The sequence below is a fragment of the Gopherus flavomarginatus genome, chromosome 4 (genome assembly GCF_025201925.1).
Source record: "Gopherus flavomarginatus isolate rGopFla2 chromosome 4, rGopFla2.mat.asm, whole genome shotgun sequence".
In the NCBI taxonomy this organism is placed as follows: Eukaryota; Metazoa; Chordata; order Testudines; family Testudinidae; genus Gopherus; species Gopherus flavomarginatus.
In genome coordinates this window covers 69,262,311-69,287,102 of record NC_066620.1, presented here as the reverse complement: position 1 = coordinate 69,287,102, position 24,792 = coordinate 69,262,311, and the positions used below count along the sequence as shown (strand labels likewise).

Genomic DNA, 24,792 nt, shown 5'->3' with positions numbered 1-24,792 from the left:
ATAAATGTTTCTTTTTTCCAAGTTCCCCCAGCATGAAAGTTTCCCTTATAGCACATGCTGGATCTGTGAATAAGCTTAGGTTTGCCAAGCATACATGTAAGATTTACAGCACATTTAAAAAATGGAACTGGATTCAGATCTAACATAATTTTTAAAATGCACACTTCTTTAAAATACGTTTCTGTTTTACCCAGCTCTGTCTAGCCTCATCTGACATAGTAGCTGTCATGATGTGCACAGTGAGGAGCTGCCAAAATATTAACAACCAGTTCCCTCCTCCTCACCCCATGAGGGGGTCATGCTCTCCCCGGGACTCCTTCCCCATCCAACCCCCCACGTTCCTTGACAGCCCCCCCCAGACCCCTGCCCCATCCACCCCCCTTTCCCTGTCCCCTGACTGCCCCCTACCGCCCCACCGACCCCTGCTCCTTACTGACTGCCCCCCCCGGGACCCTTGCCCTCATTCAATCCCCATGTTCCCTGCCCTCTGACAACCCTGACACTAATCCACCCCAACAATTCCCCTGCACTCTATCCAACACCTCCTCCATGCTCTCTGCCCCCTTACCACACTGCGTGGAGATGGGGGAGGGGCCGGGCTGGGCCGCTTGGCAGGGCTTGGGACCAGAGCCATGATGTGCTGCCCAGCCAGCAGGGCCAAAGGGCCGAGCCAGAACCGGGCCGCCGAGGTCGGGACCGAGCCGGAGCCGCGCTGCCTGGGGATGAGGTCAGGAGCCAGTTCGGAGCCGTGCGGTGCCTGGAGCCCTCCTCGCACTCCTGCCCTAGCAAACCTGAGGGAAGCTACTGCTTCCTTCTCAGCTCTCCCAGGCTTACCGTGTGAATAGCTGATTTGCGGGAAGTCAGGGAGAGGGCGAGGGAGAGGGAGGACAAGCCTCGGCAGCATTCAGGGGAGGAGGCAGAGGCGGAGTGAGGTGAGCTGGGGACGGGGAAAGGGCAGGGAGCTGCTGGGGCTTTTGATAAATTGAAAAGGGCTTCTAAATTTAACAACTAGTTCCCGCGACCCAGTGGGAACCAGCTCCAGCTCACCACTGCCTATACATCAGACACTTGCAGCTGGGGTTGGGTTCCCATGCATAGGGCCTCCTGCCCTAGGGTTAGGGTTCTTAAGGGTAGGGCACTTGCAGCTAGGGTTAGGGTTCCTCTGGGTAGGGCACTTCACCCTAGGGTTAGGGTTACTATGGGTAGCACACTTGGACCTAGGGTTTGGGTTTCTAAGGGTAAGGCACTTGGAGATAGGGTTACGATTCCTATGGGTAGGGCTTCCCGTCCTAGGGTTAGGGTTCCTAAGGGTAGGGCACTTGGAGCTAGGGTTAAGGTCCTATTGGTACGGCACGTAGAGCTAGGGTTAGGGTTCCCATGGGTAGGGCTTCCCACCCTACCGTAAGCGTTCCTAAGGGTAGAGCACTTGGAGCTAGGGTTAGGGCTCCTAAGGGTAGGGCACTTGGAGCTAGGCTTAGGGTTCCTATGGGTAGGGCTTTCTGCCCTAGGGTTACGGTTCCTAAGGGTAGGGCACTTGGAGCAAGGGTTAGGGTTCCTATGAGTACGGCACTCTGCCCTAGGGTTAGGGTTAACAGAATGGGCACTTGGAGCTAGGGTTAGGGTTCCTATGGGTAGGGAATTGGAGCTAGAGTTAGGGTTCCTATGGGTACGGCACTTGGAGCTAGAGTTAGGGTTCCTATGGGTAGGGGGCGTAGCCTTAGGTTTAGGGTTCCTATTGGTACAGCACTTGGAGCTAGGATTAAGGTTCCTACGGCTAGGGCTTCCCGACCTAGAGTTAGAGTTCCTAAGGGTAGGGCACTTGGAGCTGGTGTTAGGGTTACTATGGGTAGGGCACTTGCAGATAGAGTTAGGGTTCCTAAGGGTAGGGCTCTTGGACCTAGGGTTATGGTTCCTATGGGTAGGGTGCCACGCCCTAGGGTTATAGTCCCTATGTGTAGGGCGCTTGCAGCTAGGGTTGGGGTTCCCAAAAGTAGGGCAATTGGAGCTAGGGTTAGGGTTCCTAAGGGCAAGGCTTCCCACCCCAGGGTTAGGGTTCCTAGGGGTAGGGCACTTGGAGCTAGGGTTAGGGTTCCTATGAGCAGGGCTTCCCGCCCTAGGGTTAGGGTTCCTAAGAGCATGGCACTAGGAGCTAGGGTTAGGGTTCCCATAGGTATGACTTCTGGCCCTACGGTAATGGATCCTAAAGGTAGGGCACTTCGAGCTAGTGTTAGGTTTCCTACGGATAGGTCACCATGCCGATAGGGTTATGATTCCTATGGGTAGGGAACTTGGAGCTAGAGTTAGGGTTCCTATGGGTAGGGCTTCCCACCCTAGCGTTACGATTCATAAGGATAGAGCACTTGGAGCTAGTGTTAGGGTTCCTTTGGGTAGGGCACTTGCAGAGAGGGATAAGGTTCCTAAGGGTAGGGCAACTGCAGCTAGGGTTAAGGTTACTATGTGTAAGGCTTCCCGCCGTAGAGTTAGAGTTCCTAAAGGTAGCACAGTTAGAGCGAGGGTTAGAGTTCCTATGGGTAAGGCTTCCCGCCCTAGGGTTAGAATTTCTAAGGGTAGGGCACTTGGAGTTAGGGTTAGGGTTCCTATACGTAGGACACCCCACCCTAGGTTTAGAGTTCCTAAGGGTAAGGCACTTGAAGCTAGGATTAGTTATCCTATGAGTAGGGCTTCCCAACCTAGGTTTAGTGTCTTTAGAGGTAGGGCACGTGGAGCTAGGGTTACGGTTACCATGGGTAGAGCTTCCCTCTTAAGGGTTAGGGTTCCTAAGGGTAGGGCAGTTGGACCTTGGGTTAGGGTTCCTGTGCATAGGGCTTCCCGCTCTAGTGTTAAGACTCCTAAACGTAGGGCACTTGGAGCTAGAGTTAGGGATCCCATGGGTAGGGCTTCTGGCCCTAGGGTTATGGTTCCTAAAGATAGGGCACTTGGAGCTAGAGTTCGGGTTCCTATGGGTAGTGTGCCCAGCCCTAGGGTTAGGGTTCCTAAGGGTAGGGCACTTGGCACTATGTCCTAAGGGTAGGGCACTTGGAGCTAGGGTTAGCGTTCCTAAGGGCAATTGGAGCTAGGGTTAGGGATCCTATGGGTAAGGCTTCCCTCCCTAGGATTAGGGTTCCTAAGGTTAGGGCACTTGGAGCTAGAGTTAGCGTTCCTATTAGTAGGGTTTCCCACCCTAGGGTTAGGGTTCCTAATTATAGTGCACTTCGATCTAGGCTTAGGGTTCCTATGGGTAGGGCACTTCGAGCTTGGGTTAGGGTTCCCATGGGTAGGGCTTTCCACCCTAGGATTAGGGTTCCTAAGGATACGGAACTTGGAGCTATGGTTAGCATTCCTATGGGTAGAGCACTTGGAGCTAGGCTTCAGGTTCCTTTGGGTAGTGCACCCTGCCCTAGCGTTAGGGTTCCTATGGGTATGGCAGTTACAGCTAGGGTTGGGGTACTTTTGGGTAGGGCTTCCCACCCTAGGTTTAGAGTTCCTAAGGGTAGAGCACTGGGAGCTAGGTTTAGAGTTCCTATGGGTAGGGCTTCTCTCCCTAGGGTTAGAGTTTCTAATGGTAGGACACTTGGAGCTAGGGTTAGGCTTCCTATGTGTAGGGGTTCCCTCTCTAGGGTTAGGGTTCCTATATGTTGGGCACTTGGAGCTAGGGTGAGGGTTCCTATGGGCAGGACATCCAGTCCTAAGGTTAGGATTCCGAAGAGTAGGGCACTTGGACCAAGCGTTAGTATTCCAATAGGTAGTGCACCCCGCTCTAGGGTTAGGGTTCCTATGGGTAGGGCTTCCTGATCTAGGTTTAGCATTTCTAAGGGTAGGGCACGTGGAGCTAGGGTTACGGTTACTAGGGGTAGGGCTTCCATCCCAAGGGTTAGGATTCCTAAGGGTAGGGCACTTGGACCTAGGCTTAGGGTTCCTATGAGTAGGGCTTCCCGGCTTAGGGTTAGGGTTTCTAAAGGTAAGGCACTTAGAGCTAGAGTTAGGGTTTCCATTGGTAGGGCTTCTGGCCCTAGGGTAAGAGTTCCTAAAGATAGGGCACTGGGAGCTAGGTTTAGGGTTCCTATGGGTAGGGCACCCTGCCCTAGGGTTAGGGTTCCTAAGGGTTGGCACTTGGAGCTAGGGTTAGGGTTTCTATGGGTAAAAAAATGGAGCTAGAGTTGCGGTTCCTATGGGTAGGGCACTTGGAGGTAGGTTTAGGCTTCCTATGGGTAGGGAACAGGGAGCTAGAGTTAGGGTTCCTATGGGTAGGGCGTCGTGCCCTAGTGTTTGTGTTCTTATGGGTAGGGCACTTGGAGCTAGAGTTAGGGTTCCTAAAGGTAGGACACTTGGAGCTAGGGTTAGGGTTCGTATTGGTAGGGTTTCCAACCCTATTGTTAGGGACCCAATGGGTAGGGCACTTGGAACTACAGTTAGGGTTCCTATTGGTAGGGCACCCTACCCTAGGGTTAGAGTTCCTAAGGGTACGGCACTTTGAGCTAGGCTTAGGGATCCTAAGGGTAGGGCTTCCAGCCGTTGGGTTAGGGTTCCAAAGGATAGGGCACTTGGACCTAGGGTTAAGGTTCATCTTAGTAGGTCTTCCCGCCCTAGGGTTAGAGTTCCTAACCTTAGTGCACTTATTGTTAGGTTTAGATCAGGAAGCCATACCATAGGATCCCTAACTCTATCTCCAAGTTCCCTATCTCTAGGAACGCTGACCCTACCTCTAAGTGCACTACCTTTAGGAACCCTAACCCTAGGGTGGAAAGCTGTATCATAGTAACCCTAACGCTATCTACGAGTCCTCTACCTCTAAGAATCCTAAGCCTAACTTCAAGTGCCCAACCCTTAGGAACTCTAACCCTAGGCCTGGAAACTATGCTCATAGGAACCATAACCCTAGGGCGAGAAGCCCTACCCATAGGAACCCTAACCCTAGATCCCAGTGCTCTACCCTTATGAACTCTTAGTGCGAGAAGCCCTATACATGTGAACCCTAACCCAAATTTAAAGTGCCCTACCCAAATAAACTTTAACCATAGCGCCAAGTGCCTTACCCATAGGAACCCTAACCCTATCTCCATGTGCCCTACACTAAGGAACTATAACCCTCGGGCGGGAAGCCTTACCCATAGGAACAATAACCCTTGCTCCAAGTGCCCTACCCTTAGGAACCCCAACCCTAGCTCCAAGTGCCTTACCCATAGGAATTCTAACCCTAGCTCCAAGTGCCCTACCCTTAGGAACTCTCACCCTAGCTCCAAGTGCCTTACCCTTAGAAACTCTAGCCCTAGGGAGGGAAGATGTTCCCATAGGATCCCTAACCTTAATTCAAAATGCCCTACCCATAGTAACCCTAACCCTAACTCCACGTTCCCTACCCTTAGGAACCCAAACCCTAGGGAGGGAAACCCTACCCATAGGAACTCTAACCCTAGCACCAATTGCCCAACACTTAGGAATGCTAACCTTAGAGTGGGAAGCCGTTCCCATGGGAACCCTAACCCTAGCTGCAAGTGTCCTACCCTTAGGAACCCTAATGCTAGGGCGGGGCATCCTACCCACAGGAAGACTAACTCTAACTCCAAGTGACCTAAACTTAGGAACCCCCACTCAAACTCCAATTGCGCTACTCTTAGGAACCCTTACCCTAGGAAGGGAAGCCCTACACATAAGAATATGAACCCTAGCTTGAAGTGCCCTACCCATAGGAACCCTAACCCTCGGGGGGTACCCTCACCATAGGAACCCTAACCCTAGCTCCAAGTGCCGTACACATAGGAACCCTAACCTGTCGGACGGGGCGACGGACCCATAGGAACCGTAACCCTATCTCCAAGTACCCTACCCATAGGAACCCTAACCCTAGGGCGAGGCGCCGTACCCATAGGAACCCTAAACCTTGATCCAAGTGCCCTACCCTTAGGAATCCAAACCCTAGAACGGGAAGGCCTACCCATAGGGACTCTAACCCTAGCCCAAGTGCCCTACCCATATGAACCCTAAACCTACCTCCAGGTGCCCTACCCTTAGGTACCCTAACCCTACGGCAGGAAGCCCTACCCATTGGAACCTTAACTCTAGCTCCAAGTGCCCTACCCTAAGGAACTCTAACCCTATTCCAGGATACCCTACCTATAGGAACTCTAACCCTAGCTCCAAGTGCCCTACCCTTAGGAATCCTAACCCTAGGGCTGGAAGCCCTACCCATGGGAGCCCTAACCTTAGCTCCAACCGCCCTATCCTTAGGAACCCTTACCCTTGGATGGGAAGCTCTACCTATAGGAACCCTAACCCTTGCTCCAAGTACCCTACCCTTAGGAACCCTAACCGTAGGGCAGGAAGTCCTACCATAGGATGCCTAACCCTAGCTCCAAGTGCCCTACATTTCGGAACCATAAACCTAGGGCTGGAAGACCTGCCCATAGGAACCCTAACCCTAGTTCCAAGTGCCCTACCCTTAAGAATCTTATTCCTATGGCGGAAAGCCCTGCCCATAGGGACCCTAACCCTAGAAAAAGTGCCCTACCCATAGGAACACTAACCCTATGGCAGAAAGCCCTATCCATAGGAACCCTGACCCTACCGCCAAGTGAATCGACCCTTAGGAATCCTAACATTACGGTGGGAAGCCCTACACATCGGAACCCTAATCCTTTCTGCAAGTGCCCTACCCTTATAAATCCTAACCCTGGGGCGGTAACCCCTAACCATAGGATCCCTAACCTTAACTCCAAGTGCCCTACCCTTAGGAATCCTAACCATAGCTCCAACTGCCCTACCTATAGTAACCCATACCCAAGGGGGTGAAACTATACCCATAGGGACCCGAACCCTACTGCCAAGTACCCTACCCTTAGGAACCCTAATATTACAGGGGGAAGCCCTACACAGAGGAACCCCAACACTAGCTCCAACTTCCCTACCTTTAATAACCCTAACCCTCGGGACGGAAACCCTACTCGTAGGAACCCTTACCCTAGCTCCAAGTGCCCAGCACCTAGGATCCCTAACCTAGGAATGGGAAGCCGTTCCCATAGGAACCCTAACCCTAGCTCAAAGTGCCCTACGCTTAGGAACCCTAACCCTAGGGTGGGAAGCCCTACCTATAGGAAACCTTATACTAGCTCCAAGTGCCCTACGCATAGGAACCCTCACCCTAATTCCAAGTGCCATACCCATAGGAACTCTTACTCAAGGGCGGGAATCCGTAACCACAGGAACACTAGCTCCAAGTGCCCTATCCTTAGAAACCCTAACTATAGGGCAGGGCGTCCTATCCATAGGATGCCTGACCCTAACTCCAAGTGACCTAACCTTAGGAACCCTAACCCTAGCTCCAAGTGCCCTATTCATACAAATCCTTACCCTAGGAAGGGAAGCCCTACCCATAGGAACCGTAACCCTAGCTCCAAGCGCACTACCCCTAGGAACCCTAACCCTAGGGAGAGGCACCCTCGACATAGGAACCCTAACCATAGCTCCAAGTGCCCTACCCATAGAAACACTAACACTAGGGCAGGGCGACAGAGCCATAGGAACCGAAACCCTATCTCCAATTGCTCTAACCATAGGAACTCTAAATCCAAGGGGAGCCACCGTACCCATAGGAAACCTAAACCTAGCTCCAAGTGCCCTACCCTTAAAAACCCTAACCCTAGGGCAGGAAGCCCTACCCATAGGAACCCTAACCCTTTCTCTAAGTGCCCTACCCTTGGGAACCATAACCATAGGGCCGGAAGCCCTACCCATAGAAACCCTGACCCTAGTTCCAAGTGCCCTACCCTTAGGAACTCCAACCCTAAGATGGAAAGACATACCCATAAGGACCCTAACACTATCCCAAATGCCCTACCCATAGGAACCCTAACCCTGGGGGGGCGTCCTACCCATATGGACCCTAAACCTAGCTCCAAGTGACCTACCCTTACAAACCCTAATCCTAGCTCCAAATGTCCTACCCCATAGGAACCCTAACCCTAGCTCCAAGTGCGCTACCCTTAGGAACTCTAACACTAGGGTAGGGCGCCCTCGCCATATGAACCCAAACCCTATCTACAAGTGCCCTACCTATAAGAACCCAAATCCTAGTGGGGCACCGTACCCATAGGAACCTTACACCTAGGTCCAAGTGCCCGACCCTTAGGAACCCTACCCATAGGCCAGGAAGCCCTAAACATAGGAACCCTAACTCCAGCTCCTAGTGCGCTACGCTTAGGAACCCTAAACCTACGGAGGGAAACCCTGTCCATAGGGAACCTAACCCTAGAACAAGTGCCCTACCCTTAGGAACCCTAACCCTAGCTCCAAATGCCCTACCCTTAGGAAGCCTAACCCTAGAGCAGGAAACACTACCCATTGGAACCCTAATCATACCTCCAAGTTCCCTACACCTAGGAACACTAACCTTTGGGTGGGAAGCCGTTCTCATAGGAACCCTAACCCTAGCTCCAAGTGCCGTACCCTTAGGAACCCTAACCCTATCTCCAAGTGCCCTACCTTTAGGAACCCTAACCGTAAGGTGGGGAACCCTACCCATAGGAACCCTAACCCTATCTCCAAGTGCCCTACCCATAGGAATCCTAACCCTAGGGTAGGACGCCGTACCCATAAGAACCCTAATCCTAGCTCCAACTGCCCTACCCTTAGGAACTCTAACCTTAGTGGAGGATGCCCTATCCATAGGATGCCTAGCTCTAGCTCCAAGTGCCCTACACTTAGGAACCCTAACCCTAGCTTCAATGCCCTACCCATAGAAACCCTTACCCTAGGGCTGGAAGCCATACCCATAGGAGCCATAAACCTAGTTCCAAGTGCCCTACTCTTATAAACCCTAACCCTAGCTCCAAGTACCCTACCTTTAGGAACCCTAACTCTAGCGCTAGAAGTCCTACCCATCGTATCCTAACCCTAGCTCCAAGTGCCCTACCCTGAGGAACCCTAACCCTAGGGCGGGAAGCCCTATCCATAGGAACACTAACCCTAGCTCCAAGTGCCCTACCTTTAGGAACCCTAACCCTAGGGTGGGGCATCCTACTTATCGGAAGCCTAACCCTAGCTCCAAGTGCCCTACCCATAGGATCCCTAACCCTAGCTCCAAGTACCCTACCCTTATGAAACCTAACCCTAGGGCTGGAAGCCCTACCCATAGGAACCTTAATCCTAGCTCCAAGAGCCGTATCCTTAGGAACCCTAACCCTAGGGAGAGAAGCCCTTGTGATAGCAACCCTAACCCTAGCTCCAAGTGCCCTACCCTTATGAACCCTAATGCTAGGGCCGGGCGCTGTACCTATAGAAACCCTAACCGTAGCTCCAAGAGCCCTCCCCATAAGGACCCTAACCCTGGGTCGGGGCACCGTACCCATATGAACCCTAACCATAGCTCCAACTGCCCCACCCATAGGAACTCTAACCTTAGGGCAGGGTGAGGTACCTATAGGAACTCTAACCCTAGCTCTAAGTGCCCTACCCTTAGGAACCCTAAACCTAGCTGCAAATGCCATAGGTTTAGGGACCCTAACCCTGGGGCGGGAATCCCTACCCATAATAACCCTAACCCAAGCGCGAAGTGCTCTAACCATAGATATTCCTATAGGTTTCCTATGAGTTAGGTATCCCACCCTAGGATTAGAATTCATATAGTTAGGGCACATGGAGCTAGAGTTATGCTTGCTATGGGTAGGGCTTCTCTCCCTAGAGTTAGGGGTCCTATAGGTAGGGCACTTGGAGGTAGGGTTAGGGTTCTTATGGCTAGGGCACTTGGAGCTAGGGTTAGGGTTCTTATGGGTAGGGTGTTCTGCCCTAGGGTTAGGGTTCCTAAGAATAGGGAACTTGGAGCTAGGGTTAGGTTTCCTATGGGTATGGCACCCCGCCCGAGGGTTAGGGTTCCTAAGGGTACGGCACTTGGAGCTAGGGTTAGCGATCCTATGGGTAGGGCTTTCCACCCTAGGATTAGAGTTCATAAGGGTAGGGTACTTGGAGCTAGGGTTAGGGTTCCTAACGGTAGGGCACTTGGAGCTAGGGTTAGGGTTCCTATGGTTATGGCTTCCCACTCTAGGGTTTGAGTTCCTAAGGGAAGAGCTTTTGGAGCCAGGATTATGGTTCCCATGGGTAGGATCTTGGAGATAGGGTTAGGGTTTCTATGGTTATGGTGCCGCTCCCTATTATAAGGGTTTCTATGGGAAGAGCATTTGGAGCTAGGATTAGGGTTCCTATGGGAGGGCGCCCTTCCCTAGGCTTAGGGTTCCTAAGGCTAGGGAACTTAGAGCTTAGGTTAGGGTTCCCATGGTTAGGGCAATTGGAACTAGGCTTAGGTTTTCTATGGGTAGGGCTTCCAGCCCTGGGGTTAGGGTTCCTATGAGTAGCGCACTTGGAACTATGATTAGGGTTCCTAGAGTAGGGTTTCCCGTACTAGAGTAAGGGTTTCTTATGGTAGGGCAATTGGAGCTAGGGTTAGGGTTCCTATGGGTACGGCACCCTGCTCTAGTTTTAGGGTTCCTATAGGTTGGGCACTTGGAGCTATGGTTAGGTTTCCTATGCGTAGGACTTCCCGACCTATGATTAGGGTTCCTATGGATAGGGCAGTAGGAGCTAGGGTTAGGGTTCCTATTGGTAGGCTTCCCACCCTATGGTTAGGGATCCTATGGGTAGAGTACTTGGACTTAGGGTTAGGGTTCCTAAGGGCAGAGCAGTTTGAGCAAGGGTTATGGTTCCTATGCGTACGGCACTTGGAGATAGAGTTAGAGTTTCTATGGATATGGCACCCCACCCTAGTGTAAGAGTTTCTAAGGGTAGGGCACTTGGACCTAAGTTTAGGGTTCCTATAGGTGGGGCTTCCCGCCCTGAGGTTAAGGTTCCTAAGGTAGGTGACTTGGAGCTGGGTTAGGGTTCCTATGGGTAGGGCACTTGGAGCTAGGGTTAGGGTTCCTAAGAGTAGGGCACTTGGAGCTTGGGTTAGCGATCCTATGGGCAGAGCTTCCCGCCCTAGTGTTAGGGTTCCTATGGGTAGCCCTTCCCGCCCTAGGGTTAGGGATCCTATGAGTATAGGAGTTGGATCTAGGGTTAGAGATCCTATGAATAGGGCTTCCCGCCCTAGGGTAAAGGTTCCTAAGGGTCGGGAACTATAATCTAGGATTAGGGTTCCTATAGGTAGGGCACTTGGAGCTAGGATTCAGGTTCCTATGGGGAGGACTTTCTGCCCTGGGTAGGGCTTCTCTCCCTAGTATTAGGGTTCCTAAGAGTAGGGCACTTGGAGCTAGGGTTAAGGTTCCTGTCGGTAGGGCAGTTGGAGCTAGGGTTAGGGTTTCTATGTGGAAGACTTTCCGCTCTAGGGTTAGGGTTCTTAATTGTTGGGCACTTGGAGCTAAGGTTAGGGTTCCTATGGGTAGGGCTTCCCACCCTAGGGTTAGTGTTTCTAAAAGTAGGGCACTTGGAGCTAGGGTTAGGGTTCCTATTGGTAGGGCTTCCCACCCTAGGGTTAGGGTTCCTAAGGGCAGAGCACTTGTAGCTAGTGTTAGGGTTCCTATGGGTAGGGTACCCCACCCTAGGGTTAGGGTTCCTGTGGGTAGGGCACTTGGATCTAGAGTTAGGTTTCCTAAGGTAGGGCTTCCTGCCCTAGGGTTAGATTCCTAAGGGTAGGGCACTTGGAACTAGGTTTCAGGTTCCTATGGGTAAGGCTTCCTGTCCTAGGGTTAGGATTCTAAGGATAGGGCACTTGGAGCTAGGGTTAGAGTTCCTATGGGTAGGGCTTCCCACCCTAGGGTTAGAGTTCCTAAGGGTAGGTCACTTTTAGCTAGAGTTATGGTTCCTATACGTAGGGCACTTGGAGCTAGGGTTAGGGTTCCTAAGGGTAGGCACTTGGAGCTAGGGTTAGGGTTCCTATATGCATTGTCATAGAATATCAGAGTTGGAAGGGAGCTCAGAAGGTCTTGTAGTCCAACCCCCTGCTCAAAGTAGGACCAATCCCCAACTAAATTATCCCAGCCAGGGCTTTGTCAATCCTGACCTTTAAAACCTCTAAGGAAGGAGATTCCACCACCTCCCTAGGTAACCCATTCCAGTACTTCACCACTCTCCTAGTGAAAAAGTTTTTCCTAATATGCAACCTAAACTTTCCCCAGTGCAACTTGAGACCATTACTCCTTGTTCTGTCATCTGCTACCACTGAGAACACTGTAAATCCATCCTCTTTGGAACCCCCTTTCTGGCAATTGAAAGCAGCTATTAAATCCCCCCTCGTTATTCTCTTGTGCAGACTAAACAATCCCAGTTCCCTCAGCTTCTCCTTGTAAGTTATATGCTCCAACCCGCTAATAATTTTTGTTGCCCTCCGCTGGACTCTTTCCAATTTTTCCACATCCTCCTTATAGTGTGAGGCCCAAAACTGGACACACTACTTCAGATGAGGCCTCACCAATGTTGACTAGAGGGGAATGATCACGTCCCTCAATCTGCTGGCAATGCCCCTACTTAGACAGCCCAAAATGCCATTAGTCTTCTTGGCAACAAGGGCACACTGTCGACTCATATCCAGCTTCTCGTCCACTGTAACCCCTAGGTCCTTTTCTGCAGAACTGCTGCCTAGCCATTCGGTCCCTAGTCTGTAGCAGTGCATGGGATTCTTCCGTCCTAAGTGCAGGACTCTGCACTTGTCTTTGTTGAACCTCATCAGATTTCTTTTGGCCCAATCCTCTAATTTGTCTAGGACCCTCTATATCCTACCCCTACCCTCCAGCGTATCTACCACTCCTCCCAGTTTAGTGTCATCTGCAAACCTGCTGAAGGTGCAATCCTGCCATCCTCCAGATCATTAATGAAAATATTGAACAAAACCAGCCCCAGGACCAACCCTTGGAGCACTCCGCTTGATAGTGATTGTCAGTGATGTTTGAACTCATGCTGCTCCATTTTAATGTTTGGTACATAGAGGGCCTGATTTTCCATTGCTCTGCTCTGTCCCTTGAGTAGCCACTGATACCGGTACAAAGTGGATGTTGAGAACTACCATTTTTTATTTAGTAAGTGACTGGCAAAAAAAGGTCTCTAATAGAACAGGGTAATGCAGAACTGGGCCCAGACTATGGATGACTCAAGATACACATGACACTAGATCTGGGCAGAGAATTAGCTTCATAGTCCTTCTACTATTTGCATCAGTAGGTGTCAGCAAAGTAGTTTGGCTGTAGGGTTTAGGATTGGGAAGATTTACTCTAGCATGTGCTGGAAGCTATTACTAGGTGAGAAGAATGAGATGCAACATTTAGGTTTTAAATCTAGCTGCTAACATGAGTTAAAAGCAGAGCTGCTGTGTCTTCATAGATATTGTAATCTAGTTTGGCTAACCTGAGTTTAAAATAGCTCCCTTAACCCCCCTCACCCCCATTTTTTTGTGGGGGGTAGATCTAGGCAAAGAAATACAACATACTTTGGTAGATGGGATGTGAGTTGGTTCAAGGGAATATATCACTGCTGGAATATGTGAGGTAGGTTAGTAAGGCTTTGTCTATACTGCACAGAAACTTGCCAGTGAAGCAGCTTTGAACGGTATAACTCCGGAGGTGTACATACCACCAAGCCACTTAGTGTGCAGAAGCTGCACAGGTGCAGCGCTGTAAACAAGCCACCCCAACGAGAGGTGTACAGCTTTCTGCACCAGGGCTACAGCGCTGCGGTGCCAGTGTAGACATCCTGGTCGATTACAGTGCTGTAATTGGCCTCCAGGAGCTGTCCCACAATGCCTGTTCTCGCCTCTCTGGTGTGGCAAAGTACCTGTCTCTCCTCTCCTAGCTCAGTCCTCCTCAGCCTTGGAGACACAGGCTTGGGCAAAGCAAAAGCCCTTCACAGTCGTGCAGGGTCTGGCTGATCCCTTCTCAGTCAGGCCCTTGTTCTGTTTTCCTCTCCTTCTGGGGAGAGTGCAACCTGCCTTGCAAGAAAAGTTTTTAGAGTTCAGCTGCCTCTACTCGCTGGCAGCTACTCTACTTCTCTCCTCCCCCCTGCTTCCCTGCCAGGGAGGGTTTAAAAAGGTCTCCAGCCATTGGGGCCAGCTGAAACTAATTACCTCCCTGGTAACCCCTGTTCCAGCTGAACCTTATTCCTCCATGGTTAAGCCTTCTGGGACTAATTACTACCCCACGCTTGGTAGCTAAGTGTCCTGAGTTTGCCACATATCCCACCCCCCCTGCTCAACTATGGGGTTGGGCTACTTGGGTCGGAAAGCAGTGCACCCTCGACAAGCCATCCGCATTGCCATGTTGGACTCCCGACCTGTGTCTTACCGTAAAGTGGAAGGGTTGAAGCGATAGGAACCATCTCGTTACTCTCGCATTTTTGTCCTTGTTTTGGTGCATCCACTGCAACAGAGCATGGTCCGTGACCAAGGTAAACCTCCGTCCGAGTAGATAGTAGCGGAGGCTTTCAACGGCCCATTTTACCGCCAAGCATTCCTTTTCCACTATGGCGTACTTCCGTTCCCTAGGCAGGAGCTTTCTACTGAGGAAGAGGACGGGGTGTTCGTCATCTCCGACCATTTGTGAGAGCACCGCCCCCAGCCCTACTTCAGAGGCATCTGTTTGCAGGATAAACTCCTCCCTCCAGTCTGGGGCTATCAGCACGGGGTCTGTGCAGAGGGCCGTTCGCAGATCTGCAAAAGCGGCTTCGGCCTCAGCAGACCATTTTACTATATCTGGGCCCCGAGCCTTGGTCAGGTCCATGAGTGGGCATGCCCTGGTGGCGAAGTGGGGAATGAAACGTCTATAGTACCCCATGAGTCCCAGGAATGCTCGGACCTGTTTTTTCCGGAGTGGTCGGGGCCACTTCTGTATGGCGTCTAGCTTGTTGAGTTGAGGCCTCACCACGCCCCTCCCCACAATATATCCAAGGTATTTGGCCTCAGCTAATCCGATCGAACATTTGGAGGGATTCGCAGTCAGTCCGGCCTTTCTCAGGGTATCCAGGACTGCCTCTACCTTTCTTAGGTGCGTCTCCCAGTCGGGGCTATATATGATGACGTCATCAAGATAGGCAGCAGCGTACTCCCGATGGGACCCTAACAGTTTGTCCATCAGCCGCTGGAAGGTAGCGGGGGCCCCATGCAATCCAAAAGGAAGAACAGTATACTGATATAGTCCTTCTGGGGTTGCAAAGGCCGTCTTCTCCTTGTCGGCTTTAGCCAGAGGGATCTGCCAATAGCCCTTAGTAAGATCAAGGGTAGACATGAAACGGGCTTTTCCCAGTTTGTCAATCAGCTCGTCTATCCTGGGTAAAGGGTAGGCGTCAAATCGGGACACCTCGTTTAGCTTGCGGAAGTCATTGCAGAACCTCATACTGCCGTCTGGCTTAGGCACTAAAACCACGGGACTAGACCATTGACTATGAGACTCTTCAATGACTCCTAAGGCCAGCATCTTCCTGACCTCTTTCGTAATCTCTTCTCTCTTGGCCTCCGGGATCCGGTATGGCTTAACGTGCACCTTCACTCCAGGTTCTGTGAAGATGTGATGGTGAACCTCAGTAGTCCTGCCTGGCTTTTCTGAGAACACATCTTGGTTGCGTTTGATCAGGCTGACCACTTCGGATCGTTGTTCCGGGGTCAGCTCTGGGGATATTCCTACCAGGTTGGGCTGATCGCCTTTAGGGGATGGTGCCCCCAGCGCAGCTACCAGAGCTTCTCTATCCCGCCAAGGTTTCAGCAGATTTATATGGTAGATCTGCTCCTGCTTCCGGTGACCTGGCTGCCGGACCTTACAGTCAACTTCTCCTACGGCTTCGATTACCTCATAGGGCCCCTGCCATCTGGCCAGGAGCTTGCTCTCTGCCGTGGGTATGAGCACCGTCACCCGGTCCCCCACCTGGAATTTCCGGGACCGTGCTTGACGATTGTAGTACGTCCGTTGCGTCCCTTGGGCCTTCTCCATGTGTTCGCGCACAAGAGGGGTGACTCGGGCTATTCGGTCTTTCATTTGCAGCACATGTTCCACAATGTTTCTCCCTGGGTTCGGCTGCTCTTTCCAGTCTTCTTTAGCCAGGTCCAGTATGCTCCTGGGGTGTCGACCATATAACAGCTCGAAAGGGGAGAATCCAGTGGAAGCCTGAGGAACTTCCCGTACGGCAAACAGTACATAAGGTAGCAGGGCATCCCAGTCTTTTCCGTCGCGGCTAATCATCTTCCGTAACAGGCTCTTCAACGTCCTATTAAAACGTTCAACGAGGCCACCGGTCTGGGGGTGGTAGACCGACGTTCTGAGGGTCCATATGTGGAGCATGGTACACAAGTCCATCATCAGTTTAGAAACAAAGGGGGTCCCTTGGTCCGTCAGGATCTCCTTAGGTATCCCTACTCTGGAGAATATCTGGACTAACTCTTTGGCTATGGTCTTGGACATGGCATTCCGTAGGGGGATGGCCTCGGGGTATCGGGTGGCGTAATCTAGTACTACCAGGATGTATTGATGGCCCCGGGCCGACTTCTCCAATGGCCCCACTATGTCCATAGCTATTCGTTCGAATGGAACCTTAATAATTGGCAGAGGTACCAGAGGGGCCCTTAAGTATGGTCTGGGCCCATGTATTTGGCACTCCGGACTGGAGGAACAATATCGCCGGACGGCCACATAAATACCAGGCCAAAAAAACCTCTGTAGGATCCGATCAAGGGTCTTATCCATCCCTAGGTGGGCTCCAAATAGATGACTGTGGGCCAGATCCATTACCGCTTTTTGATGCTTCCGGGGGACCAAGAGTTGTTCGATGACTTGCTCTTGGACGCAGACTACTCTGTACAGAAGATCTTTTTTAATCATATAATACGGCCCTGGGCCCTTAGTTCTCCCCTCCACTGGGACCCCATTTACCTTGACTACTTCCTTAAAAATGTTGTGGTATATGGGATCATTGGCCTGATCCTGACCAAAAGTCCCGTGCGCGGTCCCTATTGGCCTTATTTCGGGGGGGTCTACCTCCGTCTCCCCCTCAGGGACAGAGCCTGGGGAACCCGGTCCAACAATTGGGTTGTAGTTAGCCAACACCGTCCCACTGTCAGTTGAGTTCCTTCTTTCTCTTGCTAGTGTAGGCATCAGGTACCGTGTCAGGATCCTCGTCCCCCTCCTTTTATCCGCCCTCCATTCCCTCCGAGTCTTCCTGGACTTCCCCGGTGGAGAGAACACATCCTGGCTAAACTCGTGGAAGGTGGGGAGAGGGTCCCCGATCTGGGCCACCCTTTGGATCACAGAGTCCTTCTTTCCTTCTCCCTCGTCCCCGGGGAGTAGGCCATCAAACCCGGGGAAGTGTCATCCGATAAGGACAGGGTAAGGGAGTTTCGGGACGACTCCCACTGTCAACTCAGCGGGGTTCCCTAGAACTTCTATGCATACGGGGACGGTCGGGTAATAGCTGATATTCCCGAGCGCTTGGCCTGGGATAGTTGGCCCGGCCTGACCAGCCTCCCTGAGACCAGTGTGACTGCACTCCCCGAGTCTATTAAAGCTGTGGTCTCTATACCATTCAGCTTAACGGGCCTAGTGTACCTATGGGGGACCATCGCAACCCCAACTAGACTTATTAGCTCGCATGGTCCCCCTATATCTCCCAGTTCACACTGCATGGGCTCTCCTAGATTAGGGCATTGGGCAGCAATATGCCCTAATTCACCACAGGCATAACAGCGGTACCCCCCTCGGGGCAGCCCCCTATTTTTCGGGCTGCTGGGATTTATCGCCTGAGCCTTTCTTCCCCAGTCCTCCCGTCTCTCCGGGACTGCCGGCTGCTCTTCCGCCTCCTGCCTCCCCTCCATTTTCCGGCCTGGAGCTGGGGCAAACCGGGGCCTCGGTGCAGAGGCTGGTCTCCGATACTGGCGCCTTCCTCCCTTGGGGGTCGGAGAAAGTTCTTGGGCTGCCAAATGCCTCTCCACGAGAGCAACTAGATCATCATAAGAGGAGGGATCATTTTGGCAGACCCACCCCCGTATGTCCGGCGGCAACCCTCTCATGTACCTGTCCAATACCAGAGTCTCTACTACCTTCTCCAGCCCACGGGCCTCGGGGCGGAGCCACTTCCGTGCAAGGTGTATCAAATCAAATAGCTGGGACCTTGGTGGTTTGTCCTCCCAGTACTTCCACTCGTGGAAGCGCTGGGCCGTTATGGCTGGCGTCACGCCTGCGCTCGCGAGGATTTCCGCCTTCAGCCGAGGGTAATCCATAGCTGCTTCTACGGTCATGTCGAAGTAGGCTTTCTGGGCCTCCCCACACAGGAATGGAGCCAGCAGACCTGCCCACTGGTCTTGGGGCCAGGCCTCCTGCAGTGCCGTCCTCTCAAACGCGAGGAGATACGCCTCTATATCGTCATCCGTTGTCATCTTCTGTAAGTAGTTGCTTGCCCGTAGCGGCCGGGTCCCCTGGGCCGCGTGCGTCATCGTAGTCAGGGCCTTCAACTGGTTCACTACCTCGGTCAGGGTGGCTCGATCTTGGGCCACCTGGCTCATCAGCAGCTGGTTGGTCTCCTGCTGCACCCGCACGGACTCTCGCTGGGCCACCACCTGTACTCGGGTAGCCTCCTGCTGAGCCGCGGTGGCCTGCATCAACGCCTTCAGCACATCCTCCATTTTTCCCAAAGGAAAAAAAAATTTTTTTTCTCTCTCTCTTTTTTTTTTTTTTTTTTTACCTTGCCCTGTGATGGCTTGCCACCGAGCCACACTCACTAGTACATCCCACTCCTGACACCACGTGTGGCAAAGTACCTGTCTCTCCTCTCCTAGCTCAGTCCTCCTCAGCCTTGGAGACACAGGCTTGGGCAAAGCAAAAGCCCTTCACAGTCGTGCAGGGTCTGGCTGATCCCTTCTCAGTCAGGCCCTTGTTCTGTTTTCCTCTCCTTCTGGGGAGAGTGCAACCTGTCTTGCAAGAAAAGTTTTTAGAGTTCAGCTGCCTCTACTCGCTGGCAGCTACTCTACTTCTCTCCTCCCTCCCTGCTTCCCTGCCAGGGAGGGTTTAAAAAGGTCTCCAGCCATTGGGGCCAGCTGAAACTAATTACCTCCCTGGTAACCCCTGTTCCAGCTGAACCTTATTCCTCCATGGTTAAGCCTTCTGGGACTAATTACTACCCCACGCTTGGTAGCTAAGTGTCCTGAGTTTGCCACACTGGTCATGGTTTGAACTCTACTGCCCTGCCCTCAGGTGACCAACCATGAGTCCCACCCCTTAAATACCTTGAAAATTTTGAAAGCCCCCTTGCCATTTCCTCGGTGACGCTTGCAGTGGTCTCAGCGCATCTCTCCAGGTGGCCATGCCTGCTCCACGCACCAGGCAATCCCCCACTTGGAGCAATGCTGAGCTGCTGGACCTCATCAGTATTTGGGAAGAGGAGGCTGTCCAGTCCCAGCTGTGCTCCAGCCGTAGGATACCTACAGACAGATTTCATGATGAGTGACAGAAAGGGGCCATGACCAGGAAACACTGCAGTGAGGTTCAAAGTGAAGGAGCCTACAACAAGGCACGGGAGGCAAACCACCGCTCCAGTGCTGCACCCACAAGCTACTGGTTCTACAAAGAGCTGTGCATACTTCGGTGGCTCATGTGCCAGTCGAGAGTGGACCGAGGCAGAAGGAGGAAATCTTGAATGAGGAGAGGGAGGGGGACCAGAGGCAGAGGATGACTCAGAGGTCAGAGATGCATGCAGCCAGGAGCTCTTCTTCATCCTGGAGGAGACTAGCCAGTCACAGCTATTGGAGCTTGGCAAAGTGCAAACAGGAGAGGAGGCCCCTAGTAAATGGCTTTGATTTTGGGAATTGCTGAAGCTAATTGTTAGGGACAGGAAGATTGCAGAAAGCAGGCTTGTGTCTGTATGATGCGCGTACCACCATATGCCTAGTCTGAGTGGCTGAACAGGGTGTTGATTGACTCCCCCACTTCACGGGAATCTGCCTCAGAGAACTCCACAAAACTCTCATGGAGATACTGGGCAATCTGCTGCTGCAGCTTCTTTGGCAGAGCTACTTTGTTTCTTGCCCCATTAAGTGTAACTCCTGCACCACTCTGCCATCACTGGAGAGGGGACCATTGCTGCACACAGGTGAGCCGCATAAGGGCCAGGGCAGAAGCCACAGTCTAGGAGAAATCCTCCCTTGACTCTCTGGTCACTCTCAGCAGCAACGTATCTGCCATAATGAACACAGCTTGTGGACAATGTGGGGACAGGAATGAATATAAGCCTCCCCCCCCAACCCTCAGTGCTGGCTCTCCACGTGCCCAGTGGACAGTATGGTTCTGGGACACGGATTTCCTCTGCCCTGCAGTTACTCACCATTGTGGGGGTCTTGCGGCTTACATGTGCTTGCCTGGGGTCAGCCAGTTAGTGACAGGTATGTGAATAGTGGCTGTGTTTTAAATCAGTGGGTGACATAACCTTAGTCCCAGATTTGGACCTTAGCGTCCAAAATATGGGGGTTAGCATGAAAACCTCCAAGCTTAGTTACTAGCTTGGACCTGGTACCTGCTGCCACCACCCAAAAAATTAGATTGTTTTGGGGCACTCTGGTCCCTCTGAAAAACCTTCCCTGGGGACCCCAAGATCCAAATCCCTTGAGTCTCACAACAAAGGGAAATAATCCTTTTTCCCTTCCCCCCTCCAGGTGCTCCGGGAGAGATACACAGACACAAGCTCTGTGAATCCAAACAGAGTGAATCTCCCTCTCTGTTCCCAATCCTGGAAACAAAAAGTACTTTCCTATTCCCCCAGAGGGAATGCAAAATCAGGCTAGCAATCCAACACACAGATCTCCCCGATTCCTTCCTCCCACCAATTCCCTGGTGAGTACAGACTCAATTTCCCTGAAGTAAAGAAAAACTCCAACAGGTCTTAAAAGAAAGCTTTATATAAAAAGAAAGAAAAATACATACAAATGTTCTCTCTGTATTAAGATGATACAACACAGGGTCAATTGCTTAAAAGAATATTGAATAAACAGCCTTATTCAAAAAGAATACAAATCAAAGCACTCCAGCACTTATATTCATGCAAATACCAAAGAAAAGAAACCATAGAACTTACTATCTGATCTCTTTGTCCTTACACTTAGAAACAGAAGACTAGAAAGTAGAACTACTTCTCCAAAGCTCAGAGAAAGCAGGCAGACAGACACAAAGACTTAGACACAAACTTCCCTCCACCCAAAGTTGAAAAAATCCGGTTTCCTGATTGGTCCTCTGGTCAGGTGCTTCAGGTGAAAGAGACATTAACCCTTAGCTATCTGTTTATGACAGTGGGCAAACAATACTGCTCTGTAAAATGTTGCATTTTGGCTTCACAGATATGACCTTGGAAGCCCAGCCTCCCTCTTTGTTATCGCCAGCTGAATGGCTGCACACAATTAGAAAGCGGCCAAGAAGAACTGAAGAGGACTTTCTGCGTGAGGTCATGATGCTCTCCACAGCCAAAAAACAAGAACCAAAGGAGTGGCGGGACAGCAAGAAAAGGGACCAAAAGGAGAATGTGGTGTGCCAGAACGAAGCCACGGAGCGGCTTTTAAACATTATGGAGTGCTCCAGGCTCTACTAGCGCTGTAAACCGAGCAGGTCCATGCCTCTGTCACAGAACCCTTTCCCATGCACCCCCAGATACTGCCGACACACTTTTATCAACCTCCTGCCCTGTCACAGCCCAGCCCTGCAGACTCCCACCGCACTCTACACTCGGCCCTCTGCAGAACAGTACCCAGTGCACTGTACTCCAAAGGACAAGGTTGCATATGATACCTGGACATACACAAATCTTTGACTGTCCCAGGACCCCACCTCCTCCTGGGAGTCTCCCTTCCTTCATCCCCCCACAGTGCTGATGTGTATTTTTGTTGTTTTTTAATAAAATAATTGTTTTGCTTTGAAAGCAATCTTTATTCCTGTGGTGGGGTGAGACTCACCAGCATGGTGCCTCCTGCTGGTTCTCCAGCAAATTAGCTCCTTTCCAGCTCCGGAGCGCCCTCTGCCAGCTGATGTCTCACCTGTCACTGGCCTCCGTGTCCCTTCCAGACCCCAGTACCCCTCTATGTTAGGGTTCTGCCCCCAGCAGTAACCTGCAATTTGGGTCTATCCATCCCAGGGAACCCCCAACCTCCTATCCCCACCTTGCTTCAGTGACTACTGCCAGTCATCATCATCTGTCCCCAGTGCAAACTGCAGTCTATAAACCACTCATCATTGGCAAGGGGGAGCTGGACGAGCTGCCTCTGCCTATATCTAGGCTGCCCCTCTACAGTCCCAGTACCTTTGTGGGCCCTTAACTCAGCCTGCAGCCTGGGGCTTTGCTAGGCTGGAGCTCCCCAGCTCCCTCTGCCCTTCCCCAGCACTGCTCCACCTCATGTACCCTGCTCTGGTTCCAGGCAGCCAAGTTCTTCTCTCTCAGGGAAACTAGAGAGAGTGTCTGTCTCAGTCTCTGGCCCTCAGCCCTCTTATAGGCCCAGCTGTGGTCTGATTGGGCTGCTTCCCCCAATCAGCCCAGCTCTTCCCCTGCCACAGCCCTCTCCTAGGGCTGTTTTAAGCCCTTCAGGGCAGGAGCGGGATGACCACCCCGCTACAATTCCATTAATTGAAAGCAAATAGAGCCCCGCAAAGCAACAGGCAATTGTCTTAAACCTTCATAGTCCATAGTCTCCATCAATCACAATCACCTCCTACTATTACAAGCATTGCACTCCTGAGCATAGCTACAAATGTTAGTGACTTTTAGCTTCAAAGTGCTGTCTCAAGGTATCCCTGATTCTTATGGCCCCCTCCTGTGCCCCTCTAATAGCCCTGGTCTCTGGCTGTTCAAATTCAGCCTCCAGGTGCTGAGCCTGAGCAGTCCAGCCCTGAGTGAAGCTTTCATCCTTCCCTTCACAAATATTATGCAGTGTATAGCACGCAGCTATAAGCATAGGAATATTATCATCGGACAGGTCCAGTCTCCTATATAGGCAGCGCCAGCGGGCCTTTAAATGGCCAAAAACACACTCCACAGTCATTCTGCCCTTGCTCAGCCTGTTGTTGAACCGCTTTTTGCTGCTGTCAAGGTTCCCCATGTCTGGCTTCATAAGCCACGGCATTAAGGGGTAGACAGGGTCTCCCAGGATCAAAATGGACATTTCAACTTCCCCTATGGTGATCTTCTGGTCCGGGAAGACAGTCCCTGCTAGCAGCTTGCTGAACAGGCCAATGTTCTGAAAGATGCATGTGTCACACACCTTTCTGGACCAGCCTGCATTAATTTCCATGAAATGCCCACGGTGAGCCACAGGCACCTGGAGAACCATAGAGAAATACCCCTTCTGCTTAATGTACTCAGTGGTTAGATGGGCTGGTGCTAGAATTGGAATATGGGTGCCATCTATCATCCCTCTGCAGTTAGGGAAGCCCATTTGTGCAAAGCCATCCACAATGTCACGCATGTTGCCAAGAGTCACAGTCTTTCAGAGCACAATGCAATTAATGGCCCTGCACAATTCCATCAACATGAGTCCAATGGTCAACTTTCCCACTCTGAACTGATTAGCAACTGATCGATAGCAGTCTGGAGTAGCCAGTTTCCACAGTGCAATTGCCATGCACTTTTCCAATGACAGGGCAGTCTCAGTCTTGTGTCCTTGTGCCTCAGGGTGGGGGCAAGCTCATCATACAGTCCCATGAATGTGGCTTTCCTCATCTTGAAAGTTCTGCAGCCACTGCTTGTCATCCCAGCCATGCAGCACGATGTGATCCCACCAGTCAGTGCTTGTTTCCCTGAGCCCAAAAGCGGTGTTACACTGTGGTCAGCACCTCCATGAATTCCATAAGCAATCTTGTGTCGTAGCTACTACACATGGCGAGATCAATGTTGCACTCCTCTTGCCTTTGTAATTTAAGAAATAACTCCTCTGCCACTCATGACTTGTTAGTGAAAGCGAGCAGCATATTGGTCAACAGTGCGGGATCCATGCCAGCAGACCAAAGAGGCAGAGCACACAGTACACAAACCATTGAAAGATGACACCAAATGTGCACGGAAGCACAAGGATTGCTGGGATGCAAAGCAATGCATCACCAGGCATTGGAACAGGACACAGGATGTCCTGCAACCTCCTCTGCCTTCCCACAACTCTTAGCAGCAGAAGAGGAAGAGATGCTCTGTGGGATAGCTGCCCAGAATGCACTGCTCCAAATACAGCTGAAAGTGCCACAAGGGTGAACATACTATAGTGCAGGCAGCTGACAGTATGAACACACAACAGTGATTTCCCTTTAGCGCTCTCTGAGCACCGCTGTAACTGCCGGTGGTATAACTCTGCCCATGTAGACATACCCTAAATGTTACCAGGGGAAGGTCTTAGGTGGAATACTTTTTGAGAAGGTAGAAAACCATCTGTAGGGGAATTAGTCCTTTGATGTTGCAAAAATAATAATCCTGCTGTAAGCATAACAAACTGTTGTTCTATGTATCACAAAGCCAAATAAAACTAAGATGATGTGAAGGAAGGTAGAGTTGGATGCACACTAAACTTTCAGAACTGGGTCCAAGGAAAGCAATTAGCAGTCTTTTGTAAGCAAATTAATTGAATAGCTGTGACCTAACTTGCTTTGTCTGCTTCCATTTACTTTTCATATGAACATTAGATATGTTAGTACATCTGTTTCCAATAAGTGTTTTTTCCATTTTATATTTTTTTAAGGGGCGGGGGGCTTCCTGAGTCCAAAATCAAGGCTCTATCACTCACTCATTGCTTCTCTCTAGTTGCAATTTTAAAAGTGCCAGAAATCTTAATGTGACCCAGGTGACCCATGTTGGCAGCAGATGCAAGTCTATATCACAGGGCCTGGCTAGACA

At 51.4% G+C, this 24,792-nt stretch overlaps 1 protein-coding gene across 1 annotated transcript in view; it reads left to right on the top strand.

The window, feature by feature from the left end:
- CDC42EP3 (CDC42 effector protein 3) overlaps positions 1-21,843 on the top strand; it is a 70,309-nt gene extending 48,466 nt beyond the window's left edge. Inside the window, exon 2 of the transcript XR_007774112.1 lies at positions 21,269-21,843. The gene's annotated coding sequence lies outside the window, so the exon portion shown is untranslated. The remainder of the gene's footprint in view (positions 1-21,268) is intronic.
- The last annotated feature ends 2,949 nt before the right edge of the window (positions 21,844-24,792 follow it).